The sequence below is a fragment of the Rattus norvegicus genome, chromosome 1, assembly GCF_021556685.1.
Source record: "Rattus norvegicus strain SHRSP/BbbUtx chromosome 1, alternate assembly SHRSP_T2T, whole genome shotgun sequence".
Classification (NCBI taxonomy): Eukaryota; Metazoa; Chordata; class Mammalia; order Rodentia; family Muridae; genus Rattus; species Rattus norvegicus.
Window position 1 is genome coordinate 223361609 of NC_141534.1, and position 21541 is coordinate 223383149.

At 37.6% G+C, this 21541-nt stretch overlaps 1 pseudogene; it reads left to right on the forward strand.

Moving 5' to 3' along the window:
* Or5ax1-ps1 (olfactory receptor family 5 subfamily AX member 1, pseudogene 1) lies at positions 13228-13725 on the forward strand (annotated as a pseudogene).

Below are 21541 nucleotides of genomic sequence, written 5' to 3' on the forward strand. Positions count from 1 at the left end.
GCCAGTTAGTTTTAAAGTATCTTGAAGTTCGGGGTATATTGTTTATAAGTATTTTCTGTTCATTTCTTTTGAATTCTGACAATATACAACTAATTTTGGATATTGTTATAGAAATTAGTTTGTTTAATTGAAAATTTAGATTGTAATCATAGACACTAGAATATACAACACTCTACCACTTTTCATGGTTTAACTGCTGCTGTGCAATTATTTCCTCTGAATTGAGATATTGGCTGCTTGAGAGATTAAAGAGATTATCTCCTAATTATAAGACTCAGTAAGTAAATAAAAGTACAAAACTCAGATGTGTGACAAAAATTAAGATTCACTTTGTCAATGAAACTTACCAGGTTTCTGAGCTGATAAATTTATAAGAATCATAAAGGCCTGTCCATAGATCCATAACAGTACAGTAATGCTAGAGGAAGAAGACTTTCAAACCACACTTCCTAAAAGTTGTTTATTGGGATATATTAATTCATATTTTTACTGAATGATCACCCATATGGTTGGACTTTCTAAAAATGGATCTCTATTAGATAAACTCATTTTCCTGCAGGAAGCTCCTTACCCATATTCATGTAAGTATACCTATGACTAAACTAATTGTTTCAGAAAGATAGACTCTCACAGAATTGTCTAATCTGTATGCCATTGGCATGCTCTTTAGATTAACTGAACATTTATTTGCATCTCATTCACAAAACAGGTACTTTTATAGCAACCCATAACTAGGTAGATAAATAGATCAATAGATACCAGAATTATAGACTCATTTTTACAAGTTTTATTAGTTTATTGAATGTTACATACAATGTTTTGCCATATTCACCCTTTTCAATTAAACTTCCATCTATTTATACCCATATATTTTATGCACATTTGTTTTATCTGATTTAGATCAAATTTATGATCCCCACATGACCTTTGATGTGTAGCCTCTTTGGAAATATGGACAACCTAACAGTGGCTACACTGTTAGAAAACAACAACAACAACAACAACAACAAACAACAAGCAACCAAATAAAAAACAAACAAAAAATCTTCACTTTCTTCCATCAGCTATAAAATGGTAACACCTTTATTGTTAGTGGCAAGAGTATATGCCCAACTCTTTCTGAGGTTTACAGTTGGGTTACTGGGTTTTTAAATTACATCTTCATCTTCACTTCATTTTCCTTCAATAGGTCCATCTCTATATAGAAACAGTTTTCAAAACCCATGTTCTTGTTTTTCATTTTACTCAACCATATATTTGTATTTTCTTGGGCCTCACTCAGGTATTTATTGCTATTCACATTAATTTTTCTGAGCTATGTGTTCTTGTTTTATGCAAACACCTTTAATCTTCTGATAAAGTTAATGATTATTATTTCAAGTTCTGTGTACCTGGGTTCACCCAGATCATTTCTAGATAATTTTTATGACATTATATTTTAGGTGAAATGTACAATTTTGGCCTTTCATATAATATAATTTCTGTTTGTGGTGTGTGTGTGTGTGTGTGTGTGTGTGTGTGTATGAGAGAGAGAGAGAGAGAGAGAGAGAGAGAGAGAGAGAGAGAGAGAGATAGAGAGAGAGATATTAAGCAGAAATCTAAACCTGTTGGCTTCCCTTATTGGCACTGTCTTATCTGAGGTTCTAGACTGCCTTTGCTGTGTTGTCTGGACACAATCTGAAGATTGGGGTGGCATGAGTAGGTGAGGTTACAGAAACTTACAAGTCATATAGGCACTCAGATAAGAAACTAAGGCTAGGCATGCATTTGGATAAATTTACTGTGATCAAGGAGACTCATCACACTATACATCAGACATAGGATCAGCCCAAGGCTTGTAGGATGAATGTAGTTAAGCAAGTGGAGTAGAAGAAGAAAGGAGGAAAAAGAGATGGACACATGTGCCTACAGATTCATTGTAAGCAAGTGGTGTTATTATCAAGTAGGTTTCAAAAGAGTGCCAACAGACTGAACAAAGTGGATATGCCATGACAATCAGCTGCCATACTAGGGACACTGGAGTAGAAGTGAAGGGGAGAGAGATCAATGTCCTGAATCTGGTCCATGTCTTGCTTTTTATTTTAAAATGGCTGATAATTTTTTTCAAATATGAGTACATTTTATTTTTAATTTACTTCTTTGAAAATTTTGTGCATAAATACTGTCTTTATATCACTTGCACACTCCAATTTTTTCAATTCCTTCCATGCCACAACTGGACAACTTCCAATTATCTATGTATGTAATACACAAACACACACACACACACACACACACACACACACACACACACACATATATATATATATATATATATAGTATGTATATATATATATATATACATACTATTGTATCCAGTTGTATCCCCCCATTTATGCCTGTTTAAGCCTGACCTCTTGAGATTAGATAAGCTATTTGGTGACTTTTCCCAGGAGAAAATTTATTCTTCTCTCATCTACTATTTCCATTTCTAAATTTTAATTTGTATAACAGTAGTAACTGAAATATTTTAGCTCACTAGTAAACAACAATTCAGCTTTACCTTACTGTAATAAGATATATAATGGTGCAGTAAACACTCCAGATTCTTTATATTTCATATTGCATGTCTGCAAAGAATTTGTCACAATCTTCTGGCAGTATCATAATTCTTGATATGACTGAGCCCCTTGAGATAATACAATTTTCCTCGGATTTTTTGTTTGTTTATTTTATTTCGGCAATGTTTGGCTTTTTTTACCCATAAAATGTATAATTTCATTTGTTTGTTTTTTTAAATTATTTTATTTATTTACGTTTCAAATGTTATTGCCCTTACTGATTTTCCCTTAATAAAACCCCTGCCTCATCACTCTCCACACTGCTTTTATGAGGGTGCTCCTGAACCCACCCACCCATCACTCCTACTTCACTGCCCTAGCATTTTCGCATGCTGGGCAATCTAGACTCCACAGGACCAAGAACCTCCCCTTCCCATTGGTTCCAGGTAATGCAATCCTCTGCTACATATACAGCTGGAGCCCTGGGTCTCTCCAGGTGTCAGCCTTGGTTGGTGGTTTAGTCAGTGCGTGCTCTGTTGTTTATATTGCTGTTCTTCCCATGGTGTTGCAAAATATCATCATGAGTGAGGTAATCAAGTCATAAAAGAAAACATATGTACTCTCTAATAAGTGGCTATTAGGCAAATATCTCGGAATACCGGTGATACAACCACAAACGATATGGAACTAAAGAAGAAAGACCAAAGTGTGGATGCTTCTCAGAAGAGGGAACAAAATAATCATGGGATGTAGAGGTAGGGAGGAATCTCAGAGGGAGAGAGGAAAGGGAGAGAAAACGTGGGCAGGATCAGGTGTGGGAAGATAAAGGTGAAATGTACAGAGGGTCACAAAATTGAAGACGTGTGTAGCAGTGGGGGATAGGGAAATGGGAGTACCCACTAGAAATTCCCAGACGTTAGGAAAGCAAGAGGCTCCCAAGACACAAAGGGGGTGAAATTAACTGAAATACCCAAGAAAGAAGAGAGAATCTATAGAGAACATATCCAGAGATTAGGCATGGCCCCTGGTATAGGGATGGTTCCAACCCATCTGAAAAATTTTAACCCAGAATTGCTCTTGTCTAAAAGAAATGAATGGACAAAGAGTGGAGCAGAGACTGAAGGAAAGGACATCCAGAGATTGTCCCAGCTAGGGATCTATCTCAACTGCAAACACCAAAACCAAATGTTATTGCTGATGTGTCGAGGAATGTTTGTTGACAGAAGCCTGGTATAGCTGTTTCCTGAGAGGCTCTGTGAGAGTCTAATCAATACAGATGCTAATGCTTGCAGCCAGTCAAAGGACTGAGCTTAGAGACCCTGGTGGTAGAACTAGGGGAAAGACTGAAGGATATGTAGGGGTTTGCAACAGCATAGGAAGAGCAACACCAACCATGTTTGTAATTTAAATTCTTCATGTCACTCACTTCCTCATTTAAGTTTGTAAAAAGCATTATTATTTTGATGTGATTTTCCTAATTTTATGTGATTATAATTTGTTAATAAAGAAAACACAGTTGAGTTTGTGTTCATTATTTCACCTTGCAGACCTCTGAATTTATTAGTTACATTGAGTTTTTTGAATGGAATTTCTAGTATTTACCTTTTATAACAAGCTCTTAATACATAGAAAGCTCAGTTTTTCTTCAGATTTGGGTAATACACGATATGCACATATACATAAATATTTGCATTCTAAAAATTGGTATAACCAACATTTGCAGTTAAGTTTTTTCTTTTATTGAATATTTTCTTTATTTACATTTCAAATGTTATCCTCTGTTCTACTCTCCCCTCAAGCAAACCCCTATCCCAACTCCTCCACCCCTGCTTCTTTGTGGGTACTCTCCCAACCATCAACCTACTCCATCTGTCTACCACAGCTTGGCATTTCCCTATACTGTGTCATGGAGCCTTCACCGGTCCACATGCCTCTCCTCCCACTGATGTTCCAGAAGGTCACACTATGGTATATATGAGTCTGGAGCCATGTGTCATTTCATGTGTACTCTTTCCTTGGTGGTTTAGTTAGTTCCTGGGAGCTCTAGGGTGTCTGGTTGGTCAGTTTTATTGTTCTTCCTATGGGGTTGAAAACCTGTTCAGCTACTTCAGTCCTTGCTCTAATTCCTCCATTGGGGACCCCATGATCAGTCCAATGATTGGCTGCTAGCAACTGCCTCTATATTTGTCAGGCTCTGGGAGAGCCTCTCATGTGACAGCTATATCAGACTCCTGTCAGAATGCACTTTTTGGCATCTATAATAATGTCTAGGTGTGGGAACTGTACGTAGGATGGATCCCCAAGTGTTAAAGTCTATGGATCAATTGGCACTCTTCTACATGTGGACCACCAGTTGAATCAGCACTATGTTTTGGAAATGCTGTCTTTTTTTCCACTGGATGGTTTTAGCTCTTTTGTGAACATAGGTGTGTGGGTTCATTTCTGGGTCTTCAATTCTATTGCATTGATCTAACTGTCTCTATCTGTACAAATACAATAAAGTTTTTAATCACAATCGCTCTGTAGCTTGATGTCAGAGATGATTTCCCCAGCAGTTCTTTTATTGTTGAAAATAGTTTCCTATCCTTGGTTTTTTGTTATTCCAAATGAATTTACAAATTGCTCTTTCTAACTCTATAAAGAATTGAGGTGGAATTTTGATGGGGATTGCATTGTATCTTGAGATTGCTTTGGCATGACAGCCATTTTTAGAGTATCAATCCTTGAGTATGAGAGATCTTTCCATCTTCTGAGACCTTCTCTGATAAATTCCTCCGAGCCTTGAAGTTCTTGTTATACAGATTTTTCACTCTCTTGGTTAGAGTAAGACCAAGGTACTTCATATTAGTCATGACTATTGTGAAAGGTGTCATTTCCTTAATTTCTTTCTCAGCCTGTTTATCCTTTGAGTTGTAGAAGGTTACTGATTTGTTTCAGTTAATTTTATACCCAACTACTTTGCTGAAGTTGTTTTTCGGATTTAGGGGTTTTCTGGTGGAACTTTAGGGGTCACGTAAGTATACTATCATATCATCTGCAAATAGTGATATTTTGAATTCTCCCATTCCAATTTGTATCCTGTTCACCTCCTTTGTTTTCTAATTGCTCTAGCTAGGACTTAGAATACTGTAGTGAATGTGGTGAGAGAGTGGGCAGCTTTGACTAGTTTCCAATTTTAGTAGGATTGCTTCAAGTTTCTCTCCATTTAGTTTGATATTGGCACCGGTTTGCTATATATTGCTTTTACTATGTTTAGGTATGGGTCTTGAATACCTGATCTTTGCAAGACTTTTACCATGAAGTGGTATGAATTTTGTCAAATGCTTTCTTAAAGATGTAATGAGATGATCATGTGATTTTTTTCTTTCAGTGTATTTATATAGTGGATTAGATTGTTGAGTTTCTATTTTGACTTTGATACTTATATGGGTAATTGTTCTGAAGTCCTTTGTGGTTTTTTGGTGTGTGTGTGTGTGTGTGTGTGTGTGTGTGTGTGTGTGTGTGTGTGTGTGTGTGTTTTAGTCGTGGTTTGTCTGTTTCTATTTTGTGGAATACTTTGAAGAGTATTGGTATTAGGTCTTCACTGAAGATATGATAGAATTCTGCACTAAACCAATCTGGTCCTGTGCTTGCTTGCTTGCTTTTTTTTTCTTTATTAGTTGGGAGACTTTTAATGATGACTTTTATTATTTTGGGGTTATGCAACAGTTTATATGGTTTATGTGATCCAGATTTTACTCTTTGGTGACAGGAATCTGTGTGGAAAATTATCCATTTCCTCTATATTTTCCAGTTTTGTTGAATGTAGGCTTTTGTAGTAGGATCTGATAATTTTGAATTTCCTCAGTTTCTGTTGTTCTGTCTTCTATTTCATTTCTGATTTTGCTATTTTGGATACTGTTCCTGTGCCCTCTGTTTAGTCTGACTAAGGCATTTCATATTTTGCTGATTTTCTCAAAGGACCATCTTGGTTTTTTTTTTTTTTTTTGTATGCACTTTGTTTCTACTTGATCAATTTTAGCCTTGAGCTTTATTATTTTCTGATGTTTAATCTTTTAGAGTGTATTTGCTTCTTTTTGTTTTAGAGCTTTCAGGTATCTTATCAAGCTGCAAGTGTTTGCTTTCCCTAGATTTTGTTTGTTCGTTTGTTTGTTTGTTTTCTTGGAGGCATTCATAGCTATGAATTTTCGTCTTAGCTTTGCTTTCATTGTGTTTCATGAGTTTTGGTATGTTGTGCCTTCATTTTCATTAAATTCTAAGAAGTCTTTAATTTCTGACTTTCTTCCTTTCTTGACCAAGTTTTCTAGGAGTAGAGTATTGTTCAGCTTCCATTTGTATATGGGCTTACTGGGTTTTTTGTTTGTTTTTGTTTTTTTTAAGTTAGGATATGTAATTTTTTTACATTTTTCCAAGTTTATTAAATTGGGTATTTCTTATTTACAATTCAAATATATTTCTATTTCTCAGTTTCCAGGCCAACATCCCCCTAACCCCTCCACCACTCCCTACTCTATGTGTGTTCCCCTCCTCATCCTTCAACCATTCCTGCCCTTCCTCAAAAATCCCATTCTATGGGGGTCCAGCCTTGACAGAACCAAAGGCTTTGCCTTCTACTGGTGCCCTTACTAGGTTATTCATTGCTGATTATGCAGTTGGAGCCCAGTCCATCTATAATCTTTGGGTAGTGACTTAGTCCCTGTAGGCTCTGACTGGTTGTTGTTCATATGGGATCTCAAGCCCCTTCAGATCTTTCAGTCCATTTTCTGATTCCTTCAATGGGGGTCCCATTCTCAGTTCAGTGGTTTGCTGTTGGCACTCGCCTATGTATTTGTTGTTAACTGGTTGTCTCTCTCAGGAGAGATCTATATCTGGTTCCTGTCAGCCTGCACTTCTTTGCTTCATCCATCTTATCTGATTTGGTGGCTCTATATGTATGGCCCACATGTAGGCCAGGCTCTGAATGGGTGTTCCTTCACTCTTTCTTCTAAAGTTTGCCCCCTTATCTCTTCCAAAGAGTACTCTTGTTCCCCCTTAAAAGAAGGAGTGAAGCATCCACATTTTGGTCATCCTTCCTGAGTTTCATGTGTTCTGTGCATCTAGGGGAATTCAAGCATTTGGGCTAATATCCACATACAGATGACTGCATACCTTGTGTGTTTTTCTGTGATTGGGTTACCTCACTTAGGATGATATTTTCCAGTTCCATCCATTTGCCTATGAATTTCATAAAGTCATTATTTTTGATAGCTGAGTAATATTCCATTGTGTAGATATACCACATTTTCTGTATCCATTCCTCTATGGAAGGGCATCTGGGTTCTTTCCAGCTTCTGGCTATTATAAATAAGACTGCTGTGAACATAGTGGAGCATGTGTCTTTATTGTTTGTTGGAGCAATTTTTGGGTATATGCCCAAGAGAGGTATAGCTGGGTCATCAGGTAGTGCAATGTCCAATTTTCTGAGAAACCTCCAGACTGGTTTCCAGAATGGTTGTACCAGTCTGCAATCCCACCAACAATGGAGGAGTGTTCCTCTTTCTCTACATCTTTGCCAGCATCTTCTGTCACCAGCGTTTTTGATCTTAGCCATTCTCACTGGTGTGAGGTGGAATCTCAGGGTTGTTTTGATTTGCATTTCCCTTATGACTAAAGATTTTGAACATTTCTTTAGGTTCTTCTTAACTGTGAATTCTTTGTTTGCCTCTGAACCCCATTTTTAATAGGGTTATTCGTATACCTTCAGTCTAACTTCATGAGTTCTTTGTATCATTTGGATATAAGTCCTCTATTAGTTGCAGGATTGGTAAAGATTGTTTTCCCAATCAGTTGGTTGCCGTTTTGTCCTAACAAGAGTGTCCTTTGCTTACAGAAGTTTTGTAGCTTTATGGGATCCCATTTGTCGATTCTTGATCTTATAGCATAAACCCTTGGTGTTTTGTTCAGGAAATTTTCTCCAGTGCCCATGTGTTCAATATTCTTCTTCACTTTTTCTTCTGTTAGTTTGAGTGTATCTGGTTTGGGGATTTCCTTAATCCGCTTGGACTTAAGCTCTGTAGAAGGTGATACAAATGGTTCGATCAGCAATCATCTACATGCGGACCTCCAGTTGAACCAGCACCATTTGCTGAAAATGCTATCTTTATTCAATTGGATTGTTTTAGCTCCTTTATCAAAAATCAAGTGACCATAGGTGTGCATGTTCATTTCTGGGTCTTCAATTCTGTTCAGTTTTTATCACTATTACTCTGCAATACTTCTGGAGTACAAGGATGGTGATTCTCGTGGAAGTCCTTTTATTGTTGAAGACACTTCTAGCTACCCTGGGTTTTTTGTTATTCCAGATTAATTTGCAAATAGTTCTGTCTAACTCAATGAAGAATTGGATTGGAATTTTGATGGGGGATTGCATTGAATCTGTAGATCATATTTGGTAAAATGGCCATTTTTACTATATTAATCCTTCCAATCCATGAGCATGGGAGGGCTTTCCATCTTCTGAGATCTTCTTCAATGTCTTTCTTCAGAAGCTTGAAGTTCTTACCATACAGATCTTTCACTTGTTGGTTGAAGTCACACTGAGGTATTTTATATCATTTGAGACTATTATGAAGGGTGTCATTTCCCTAATTTCTTTCTCAGCTTGTTTCACTTTTGTGTAGAAGAAGGCTATAGATTTATTTGAGTTAATTTTATACCCAGCAACTTTGCTAAAGATGTTTATCAGGTTTCGTAGTTCTCTGGTGGAACATTTGGGATCACTTAAATTTACGATCATAATATCTGCAAATAGTGATGTTTTTTACTTCTTCCTTTCCAATCTGTATTCCTTCGATCTCCTTTTGTTGTCTGATTGCTCTGGTTAGGATTTTGAGAACAATATTGAATAAGTAGGGAGAGAGTGGGCAGCCTTTTCTAGTCCCTGATTTTAGTGGGATTGCTTCAAGTTTCTCTCCGTTTAGTTTAATTTTACCTATTGGTTTGCTGTATATGAATTTTACTATGTCTGGGTATGGGCCTTGAATTCCTGTTCTTTTCAGGACTTTTATCTTGAAGGGGTGTTGAATTTTGTCAAATGCTTTCTCAGCATCTAATGAAAAGATCATGTGTTTTGTATCTTTTAGTTTGTTTATATAGTGGTTTACACTGACAGTTTTCTGTATATTAAACCATCCCTGCACACCTGGAATGAAGCCCACTTAATCATGATGGATGATTGTTTTGATGTGTCCTTGGATTCAGTTTGCAAGAATTTTATTGAGTATTTTTGCATCAATATTCATGAGGGAAATTGGTCTGCAGTTCTCTTTCTTTGTTTGGTCTTTGTGTGATTTAGCTATAAGATTAATTATGGCTTCATAGAAAGAATTCGGTAGTTCTCTCTCTATTTCAATTTTGTTGAATAGTTTGGAGAGTATTGGTATGAGGTCTTTTATGAAGGTCTGGTAGAATTCTGCACTGCACCCGTCTGGACCTGGCCTCTTTATGATTGGGAGACTTTTAATGACTGCTTCTATTTCTTTAAGAGATACGGGGTTGTTTAAATGGTTTATCTGTTCCTGATTTAACCTCTGTACGTGGTGGTATCTGTCTAGTAAACTGTCCATTTCCTCGAGATTTTCAAGTTTTGTTGAATATAGGCTTTTGTTGAAAAATCTGATGATTTTTTGTTTCCTCTGATTCAGTTGTTATGTCTTCTTTTTCATTTCTGATTTATTAATATGGACACACTCTCTGTGTCCTCTGGTTAGTCTGGCTAAGGGTTTATCTATCTTGTTGATTTTCTCAAAGAACCAGATTTTGGTTCTGTTGATTCTTTGTATGGTCCTTTTTGTTTCTACTTGGTTTATTTCGGATCTGTGTTTGATTATTTCCTGCCTTCTACTCCTCCTGGGTGTATTTGCTTCTTTTTGTTCAAGAGATTTTAGGTGTGCTGTCAGGCTGCTGATATATGCTCTCTCCTGTTTCTTTCTGAAATCACTCAGAGCCTATGAGTTTTCCTCTTAGCACAGCTTTCATTGTGTCCCATAAGTTTGGGTATGTTGTACTTTCATTTTCAGTAAATTCTAATAAGTCTTTAATTTCTTTATTTGTTCCTTGACCAGGTTACCATTGAGTAGAGCATTGTTCAACTTCCTTGTATATGTGGGGATACTTTTTTTATTGTTATTGAAAACCAGCTTTAGCCATGGTGGTCTGATAGGATGCATGGGATTATTTCTATCTTTTTGTATCTGTTGAGGCCTGATTATATGGTCAATTTTGGAGAAAGTACTATGAGGTGGTAAGAAGAACATATATCGTTTTGTTTCAGGATAGAATGTTCTAATATAAATGTTGAGTCCATTTGGTTCATAACTTCTATTAGTCTGTCTATGACTCTGTTTAATTTCTGTTTCCATGATGTATCCATTGATGAGTGTGGGGTGTTGAAATCTGCTACTATTATTATGTGAGATGAAATGTGTGCTTTGAGCTTTAGTAAGGTTTCTTTTATGTATGTACGTGCCTTTGTATTTGGAACATAGATATTTCGGATTGAGAGTTCATCTTGGTGGATTTTCCCTTTGATGAATATGAAGTGTCTTTCCTTATCTTTTTTGATGACTTTTGATTGAAAATCGATTTTATTCGATAATAGAATTGCTACTCCATCCTGCCTTTTCAGACCATTTGGTTGGAAAGTTGTTTTCCAGCTTTTTATTCTGAGGTAGTGTCTGTCTTTGTCTCTGAAGTGTGTTTCCTGTAGGCAGCAAAATGCTGGGTCCTCATTACATACCCAGTTTTTTTAATCTGTGTCTCTTTATTGGGGAATCGAGTCCTTTGATGTTGGAGATATTAAGGAATAGTGATTATTGCTTCCTGGTATTTCAGATTTGGAGGTGAGATTATGTTTGTGTCCTTGTCTTTGTTTTGTTTTGATGCAATCCTATTAGTTTCTTGCTTTTTCTAGGGTATAGCTTGCTTCCTTGTGTTAGGCTTTACCATTTATAATTCTTTGTAGGGCTGGATTTGTAGAAAGAGATTGGGTAAACTTGGTTTCTTTGTGGAATATCTTGGTTTCTCCATCTATGTTAATTGAGAGTTTTTCTAGGTACAGTAACCTGGGGTGGCATTTGTGGTCACTTCGGGTATGTATGACATCTGTCCAGGATCTTGTGGCTTTCATAGTATCTGATGAGAATTCTGGAGTAATTCTGATAGGTCTGCTATTATATGTTCCTTGACATTTTTCCCGCACTGCTTTTAATATTCTTTCTTTTCTGTTGTTGTTTATAAACAGTCTTAATCCGTGGTAATCTGATAGGAAGCAAGGGATTTTTTTCAATCCTATGTATTTATTGAGGCCTGTATTGTGAAGAATTATATGATCCATTTTGGAGAAGGCACCATGAGGAACTGAGAAGGAGGTATATTGTTTTGTTTTAGAATGAAATGTTCTATTGATATCTGACAGATCCATTTGGTTCATAACTTCCTTTATTTTCACTTTATCCCTTTTCAGTGTCTATTTTCATGACTTTTCCATTGCTGAGAGTGGCATGTTGAAGTCTTCCACTGATATTGTGTGAGGGGTAATGTGTGCTTTTAGCTTTAGTAAATTTTCTTTTATGAATCCAGGTGCCCTTGCATTTGGAGCATAGACGTGCAGAATTGAGAGTTCATCTTGATACATTTTTTTGGTGAGTATGAAGTGTCATTTCTTATGCTTTTTGATATATTTTGTTTGAAGGTCGATTTTATTCATATTTGAATGGCTACTCCAGGTTTTTTCTTTGGAATACTTGCTTGGAAATACGTTCCAAGCCTTTTACTATGAGATAGAGTTCCATCTTTTTCCATATGCAGCAAATTTATGGTGCCTGTTTAAGTATCCAGTCTGTTAGCCTATGCCTTTTTGTTCAGGGAGCTGTGTCCATTGATATTAAGAGATATTAAGGATAATTATTGTTGCCTACTGTTATTTTTGTTGTTAGAGGTAGAACTATGTTTATGTGGCTATTTTCTTCTTGGTTTCTTGAAAGAGGATTACTTTCCTGCTTTTTCTAGGGTTTAGCCCCCCCCTTTTTTTTTTCTTTTTGTCGGAGCTGGGGACCGAACCCAGGGCCTTGCGCTTGCTAGGCAAGCGCTCTACCACTGAGCTAAATCCCAAACCCCTAGTTCCCCTTTTTGTGTTAGAGTGTTTCATCTATTATGTTTTGCTTAAGGAAATAAAAGAGGGAATGTAGAGATGGCCTAGGGAGTCAGAATACTTGCCTCCTTGCAGAGTAGCACAGTTTAATTTCTACCATTTACTTAGTAATTCACAACTGTTTGATTCAAAGGAATTCAACACATTATTCAGCCCTACATGAGTATAAAATATACAAATAATGCCAAACATATGTGCAATGTGGAATGCTTTAATAATGAAAATGATATAATAACAAATCTGAAATGAGATCCAGAGTCATAAAATGTTCAGGCTTTTCCAGTTGTGGTCAGCAATGACATTCTATTATTCATCTATGTCATACTCATCAATCTTCTACCCTGGATTCCGTTGGTATTCTTTTATAGCAAACAGAACACTGACGCTTGGATAAGAGACCATACTCATAGTTCAGATTTCATGGTAGTGTTGAATTAGCAAAACTTCTCATTTACTAATCTTCTCTTAGGTACCTGTCATAATTACTAAGTTATATTGATGGAGAATATTTCAGAGGCAACTCAGGTTTTTCTTGTGGTCTGCACAGGTGCCACAGAACTTCAGATCCCATTACTTATCATTTCCACTGTCATTTATTTGACGATGCTGATTCAGAACCTTGAAATGATTACAGTGATTCTACTTGACTCCCTACTCCCCATTTTGATGTAATTTGTCTTCAGTAATATATACCTGATACACTGTATGTATTCCTCAGAGGTAAGTCCCTAGATAATAGCAGGATTTCATACAAGAAATAAGATTATACCCTGTAGTATGCATTTTATAGTCTAGCTGGGGTTCTGCATCCTCTTTTCTTCCCTCTCAGGGTGTACAGAAACAAATGCACTCAAGAATAGAAGGCTGAGGTAGAGTCTGGATTGATTGGGTTTCTACAAAATCTTAATTTGACTGGGAGTATGTGACAGAAATTAGGTGTAGAGTGAAAGACAAGGCCTCTGAACTCTGAAAATTCTTTTCAAAGTTTAATGTATTTTATTGGATATTTTATTTATATTTCAAATGTTATACCCTTTCCAGGTTTCCAGTACAGTATCCCCCATGTCATCCTTTTACCCCCTGCCTCCATGAGCGTGCTCTCCCACCCATCAACCACCCACTGCCTCCCATCTCCCTGTCTGGCATTCCCTTCCACAGGGTCAATAAACCTTTATAGAACCAAGGACCTGTCCTCCTAATGATGCTTTACAAGTCCCATCATGTGCAGCTAGAGCCATGTATTGCTCCATGTGTACTCTTTGGTTGTGTTTTAGTCCCTGGGATGTCTGAGTTGTCCAATTCATATTGTTATTCTACCTATCAAATTGCAGCCCTGTCAGTTACCTCTGTCCTTTCTCTAACTCCTCCACTGGAGACCCAGTCTTAGTCCAGTGGGTGGCAGTCTCTGGATAGTTTTTCCTTCAGCCTCAGTCTACACTTTGTCTCCATAATTTCTCCTGTCAATATTTTGTTCCCCTTTCTAAGAAGTAATGAACCATCAACACTTTTACCTTTCTTTATCTTGAGTTTACTGTGGTCTATAAGTTATATCTTGGGTTTTCCGAGCTTTGGGGCTAATATCTATTTATCGGTGAGAACATATCATCTGTGTTCTTTTATGATTGGCTTACCTCACTCAGGATACTATTTTTTAGTTCCATCCATTTGCCAAAGAAATTCATGAAGTCATTATTTTTAATAGCTTACTAGTACTCCATTGTGTAAATGTACCACATTTTCTATATCCATTCCTCTCTTGAAAGACATTTCGGTTCTTTCAAGCTTCTATTTCTGATTTTCTGAGAAAGTACCAGACTAAATTGAATAGTGCTTGTACCAGCTAGCAATCCCACCAACAATAAAGAAGTGTTCTTCTTTCTCAACATCCTGGCCTGCAACTGCTGTCACCTGATCTTTGATCTTAACCATTCTGACTGGTATGAGGTGGAATCTCAGGGATGTTTTTATTTGCATTTACTTGAGTACCACAATGTCCAAGCAACTAACATACTCCACATTAAGAGGATTTCTGATTATGTTCAGTGTCTTAAATACTGGCTCGCATATGTATAAGATTAATTAAAAATACACAAAATATGGCTAATGTAAAAGGGTACATTTCCATGTTTCTCTTATCAAAAAATCTTTACAAAAATATGAAATCCCCTCAAAGTTCATGAATATACAAAGGTATTCACATCTTTCAGCCTGTGGCAGTCCATTCTATACTCAGTTTTGAAACTACTACTTATGCTTTCTCAAACAAGCAAATGTTTATTACCAATGAACCAGCCATTCATTCCTATTTTATTCCAACAACAGACAGAATAGAAATACATTTTCATGGGAGGTGCCCACAGTACAGAAGTTGTGACAATATGACTCTTAACTTATACTGGCTAGTGGTCTGTAAGGACATTTTCATTGCTGGTAATTTCCACATTATTCCTACCCATGAGTTTATATTGGGTGCCAGTGATAACCTCTAATGTGAAAGTTCTAACACTTAAATTGCTTACCTTGAATCAGGAGAAAATTAGAATATTGAGGACCTAGGGTGCTCTAAAAAGACAGTAGTCTGACTGCTTCCATGGACAGCACTGCATCACTGGATAATGTTGCTAGTGGAGTTGGTACCCTTTGTGTGGAGATAGTGTTATCATTTTGTTTAAGCTCCACACAACAGTTACCTGGTAATTCTCCTTCCCCTTCTGGTCAGTATAAATGTCCCTATGATCCCAGAGAAGACTTCTTGAGCTAGGAACTAGTCATATGTTGCCCTTGAGGACAGAGCCAGTCTTTTCATTGAACCTCATTCTAGGACTTTTTCCCTTGGGTCAGATTTACCTCTCATCTTTGAGAAAGTTTCTGTTTTGTTGCTGAAAAGCTCCAGGCCTTGGTTAAATTATCTCTGAATCTCAAGGGCACCTGGCAGAGAATGTAGCCCCCAGGCCCAAAGTGATGACCCGATGCTCTAGCCTGTGTTAGAAATCTCTCTGGTTACACAATACTCTAAGGTTGGTGTTAGCTGTAATTCATCCTATTCTCTCCTCCATGGGCCAGTCTTCAGTGCCTTGTCCTGACTTACTAGAATGTATTGGTCTAATTCAATGTAAGCATTAAGCAGTATCTCTAGATAGGCACTAAACTGGCACTTTATCACAACTCTCTAGCTAGTGATCCAATACATAGCATAAGCTTCCCCCTCCCCTCTCTCATTCACTCACTTCTGCAGCTGCTATTGCTGCAGCCATTGGTTCACTGCTTGAAAAGCTATTTGTAGATGATAAGATATTATACTTAAGTGACCACAAAAGTTCCACCAGAGAATTACTAAGCCTGACAAAGAACTTCAGCAAAGTGGTTTGTTATAAAATTAACCCAAACAAATCAGTAGCCTTCCTCTACTCAAAGGATAAACAGGCTGAGAAAGAAATTAGGGAAACAACACCCTTCATAATAGTCCCAAATAATATAAAATACCTCAGTGTAACTATAACCAAGCAAGTGAAAGGTCTGTATGATAAGAACTTCAAGTCTCTGAAGAAAGAAATTTAAGATCTCAGAAGATGGAAAGAACTCTGAAACTAATATATTGGCAGGATTAATATAGTGAAAATGGCCATTTTGCCAAAAACAATCTGCACATTCAATGCAATCCCCAACAAAATTCCAATTCAATTCTTTATAGAGTTAGAAAGAACAATTTTCAAATTCATTTGGAATAACAAAAAACCCAGGATAACTAAAAATTATCCTCAATAATGAAAGAAATTCTGGGGGAATCACCATCTCTGACCTCAAGCAGTATTAGACAGCAATAGTAATAAAAACTGCATGGTGTTGGTCTGGAGACAGGCAGTTAGATCAGTGGCATAGAATTGAAGAACCAGAAATAAACCCACACACATATGTTCACTTGATTTTTGACAAAGGAGCCAAAACCATCCAATGGAAAAAAGTTGCATTTTTCTCAAATGGTATTGTTTCAACTAGAGGTCAGCATGTAGAAGAATGCAAATTGATACTTCTTTTTTTTTCTTTTTTCTTTTTTTTTTCGGAGCTGGGGATCAAACCCAAGGCCTTGCGCTTGCTAGGCAAGTGCTCTACCATTGAGCTAAATCCCCAACCCAAATTGATACATTCTTATCACTCTGTACAAACCTTAATTTCAAGGTTCAAGGACCACCACATCAAACCAGATATGCTCAAACTAATAGAAGAAAAAAGTAGGGAAGAGTCTCCAACACAAGCACACTGGGGTAAATTTCCTGAACAAAACACAAAAAAAAATGGCTTATGCTCTAAGATCAAGAATTAGCAAATGGTAACTCATAAAACTGCCAGGCTTCTGTAAGACAAAAGACACTGTCATTAGGACCATATGGCAACCAACAGATTGGGAAAAGGTCTTTACCAAACATACATGAAATAGAGGGTTAATATCCAAAATATACAAAGACCTCACGAAGTTTGGCTCCAGAGATCCCAATAACCCTATTAAAAATGGAGTACAGAGCCCAGACCCAGTGAGAGAGAGACCCAACCGCCTGGTCAAGTGGGCATTCCTGAGACTGCAGAGCGGAAGAGACCACCAACACTGCTCACCCCTGCCCACATCCCTGGCCCAAGAGGAAACTGTATAAGGCCTCTGGGCTCCCGTGGGGGAGGGCCCAGGAGCGGCAGGACTTCTGCCTGAGACACCACCAGAACCTGAAAGAAACAGACCGGATAAACAGTTCTCTGCACCCAAATCCCGTGGGAGGGAGAGCTAAACCTTCAGAGAGGCAGACAAGCCTGGGAAACCAGAAGAGACTGCTCCCTGCACACACATCTTGGACGCCAGAGGAAAAAGCCAAAGACCATCTGGAACCCTGGTGCACTGAAGCTGCCGGAAGGGGCGGCACAGGTCTTCCTGGTTGCTGCCGCTGCAGAGAGGCCCTGGGCAGCACCCCACGAGCGAACTTGAGCCTCAGGACCACAGGTAAGACCAACTTTTCTGCTGCAAGAAAGCTGCCTGGTGAACTCAAGACACAGGCCCACAGGAACAGCTGAAGACCTGTAGAGAGGAAAAACTACACGCCCGAAAGCAGAACACTCTGTCCCCATAACTGACTGAAAGAGAGGAAAACAGGTCTACAGCACTCCTGACACACAGACTTATAGGACAGTCTAGCCACTGTCAGAAATAGCAGAACAAAGTAACACTGGAGATAATCTGATGGCGAGAGGCAAGCACAGGAACCCAAGCAACAGAAACCAAGACTACATGCCATCATCGGAGCCCAATTCCCCCACCAAAACAAACATGGAATATCCAAACACACCAGAAAAGCAAGATCTAGTTTCAAAATCATATTTGATCATGATGCTGGAGGACTTCAAGAAAGACATGAACACACTTAGGGAAACACAGGAAAACATTAATAAACAAGTAGAAGCCTACAGAGAGGAATCGCAAAAATCCCTGAAAGAATTCCAGGAAAACACAATCAAACAGTTGAAGGAATTAAAAATGGAAATAGAAGCAATCAAGAAAGAACACAAGGAAACAACCCTGGATATAGAAAACCAAAAGAAGAGACAAGGAGCTGTAGATACAAGCTTCACCAATAGAACACAAGAGATGGAAGATAGAATCTCAGGAGCAGAAGATTCCATAGAAATCATTGACTCAACTGTCAAAGATAATGTAAAGTGGAAAAAGCTACTGGTCCAAAACATACAGGAAATCCAGGACTCAATGAGAAGATCAAACCTAAGGATAATAGGTATAGAAGAGAGTGAAGACTCCCAGCTCAAAGGACCAGTAAATATCTTCAACAAAATCATAGAAGAAAACTTCCCTAACCTAAAAAAAGTGATACCCATAGACATACAAGAAGCCTACAGAACTCCAAATAGATTGGACCAGAAAAGAAACACCTCCCGTCACATAATTGTCAAAACACCAAACGCACAAAATAAAGAAAGAATATTAAAAGCAGTAAGGGAAAAAGGTCAAGTAACATATAAAGGGAGACCTATCAGAATCACACCAGACTTCTCGCCAGAAACTATGAAGGCCAGAAGATCCTGGACTGATGTCATACAGACCCTAAGAGAACACAAATGCCAGCCCAGGTTACTGTATCCAGCAAAACTCTCAATTAACATTGATGGAAAAACCAAGATATTCCATGACAAAACCAAATTTACACAATATCTTTCTACAAATCCAGCACTACAAAGGATAATAAATGGTAAAGCCCAACATAAGGAGGCAAGCTATACCCTAGAAGAAGCCAGAAACTAATCGTCTTGGCAACAAAACAAAGAGAATGAAAGCACACAAACATATCCTCACATCCAAATATGAATATAACGGGAAACAATAATCACTATTCCTTAATATCTCTCAATATCAATGGCCTCAACTCCCCAATAAAAAGACATAGATTAACAAACTGGATACGCAACGAGGACCCTGCATTCTGCTGCCTACAGGAAACACACCTCAGAGACAAAGACAGACACTACCTCAGAGTGAAAGGCTGGAAAACAACTTTCCAAGCAAATGGTCAGAAGAAGCAAGCTGGAGTAGCCATTCTAATATCAAATAAAATCAATTTCCAACTAAAAGTCATCAAAAAAGATAAGGAAGGACACTTCATATTCATCAAAGGAAAAATCCACCAAGATGAACTCTCAATCCTAAATATCTATGCCCCAAATAAAAGGGCACCTACATATGTAAAAGAAACCTTACTAAAGCTCAAAACACACATTGCACCTCACACAATAATAGTGGGAGATTTCAACACCCCACTCTCATCAATGGACAGATCATGGAAACAGAAATTAAACAGTGATGTCGACAGACTAAGAGAAGTCATGAGCCAAATGGACTTAACGGATATTTATAGAACATTCTATCCTAAAGCAAAAGGATATACCTTCTTCTCAGCTCCTCATGGTACTTTCTCCAAAATTGACCACATAATTGGTCAAAAAACGGGCCTCAACAGGTACAGAAAGATAGAAATAATCCCATGTGTGCTATCGGACCACCACGGCCTAAAACTGGTCTTCAATAACAATAAGGGAAGAATGCCCACATATACGTGGAAATTGAACAATGCTCTACTCAATGATAACCTGGTCAAGGAAGAAATAAAGAAAGAAATTAAAAACTTTTTAGAATTTAATGAAAATGAAGATACAACATACTCAAACTTATGGGACACAATGAAAGCTGTGCTAAGAGGAAAACTCATAGCGCTGAGTGCCTGCAGAAAGAAACAGGAAAGAGCATATGTCAGCAGCTTGACAGCACACCTAAAAGCTCTAGAACAAAAATAAGCAAATACACCCAGGAGGAGCAGAAGGCAGGAAATAATCAAACTCAGAGCTGAAATCAACCAAGTAGAAACAAAAAGGACCATAGAAAGAATCAACAGAACCAAAAGTTGGTTCTTTGAGAAAATCAACAAGATAGATAAACCCTTAGCCAGACTAACGAGAGGACACAGAGAGTGCGTCCAAATTAACAAAATCAGAAATGAAAAGGGAGACATAACTACAGATTCAGAGGAAATTCAAAAAATCATCAGATCTTACTATAAAAACCTATATTCAACAAAATTTGAAAATCTTCAGGAAATGGACAATTTCCTAGACAGATACCAGGTATCGAAGTTAAATCAGGAACAGATAAACCAGTTAAACAACCCCATAACTCCTAAGGAAATAGAAGCAGTCATTAAAGGTCTCCCAACCAAAAAGAGTCCAGGTCCAGACGGGTTTAGTGCAGAATTCTATCAAACCTTCATAGAAGACCTCATACCAATATTATCCAAACTATTCCACAAAATTGAAACAGATGGAGCCCTACCGAATTCCTTCTACGAAGCCACAATTACTCTTATACCTAAACCACACAAAGACACAAAAAGAAAGAGAACTTCAGACCAATTTCCCTTATGAATATCGACGCAAAAATACTCAATAAAATTCTGGCAAACCGAATTCAAGAGTACATCAAAACAATCATCCACCATGATCAAGTAGGCTTCATCCCAGGCATGCAGGGATGGTTTAATATACGGAAAACCATCAACGTGATCCATTATATAAACAAACTGAAAGAACAGAACCACATGATCATTTCATTAGATGCTGAGAAAGCATTTGACAAAATTCAACACCCCTTCATGATAAAAGTCCTGGAAAGAATAGGAATTCAAGGCCCATACCTAAACATAGTAAAAGCCATATACAGCAAACCAGTTGCTAACATTAAACTAAATGGAGAGAAACTTGAAGCAATCCCACTAAAATCAGGGACTAGACAAGGCTGCCCACTCTCTCCCTACTTATTCAATATAGTTCTTGAAGTTCTAGCCAGAGCAATCAGACAACAAAAGGAGATCAAAGGGATACAGATCGGAAAAGAAGAGGTCAAAATATCACTATTTGCAGATGACATGATAGTATATTTAAGTGATCCCAAAAGTTCCACCAGAGAACTACTAAAGCTGATAAACAACTTCAGCAAAGTGGCTGGGTATAAAATTAACTCAAATAAATCAGTTGCCTCCCTCTATACAAAAGAGAAACAAGCCGAGATAGAAATTAGGGAACGACACCCTTCATAATAGACCCAAATAATATAAAGTACCTCGGTGTGACTTTAACCAAGCAAGTAAAAGATCTGTACAATAAGAACTTCAAGACACTGAGGAAAGAAATTGAAGAAGCCTCAGAAGATGGAAAGATCTCCCATTCTCATGGATTGGCAGGATTAATATAGTAAAAATGGCCATTTTACCAA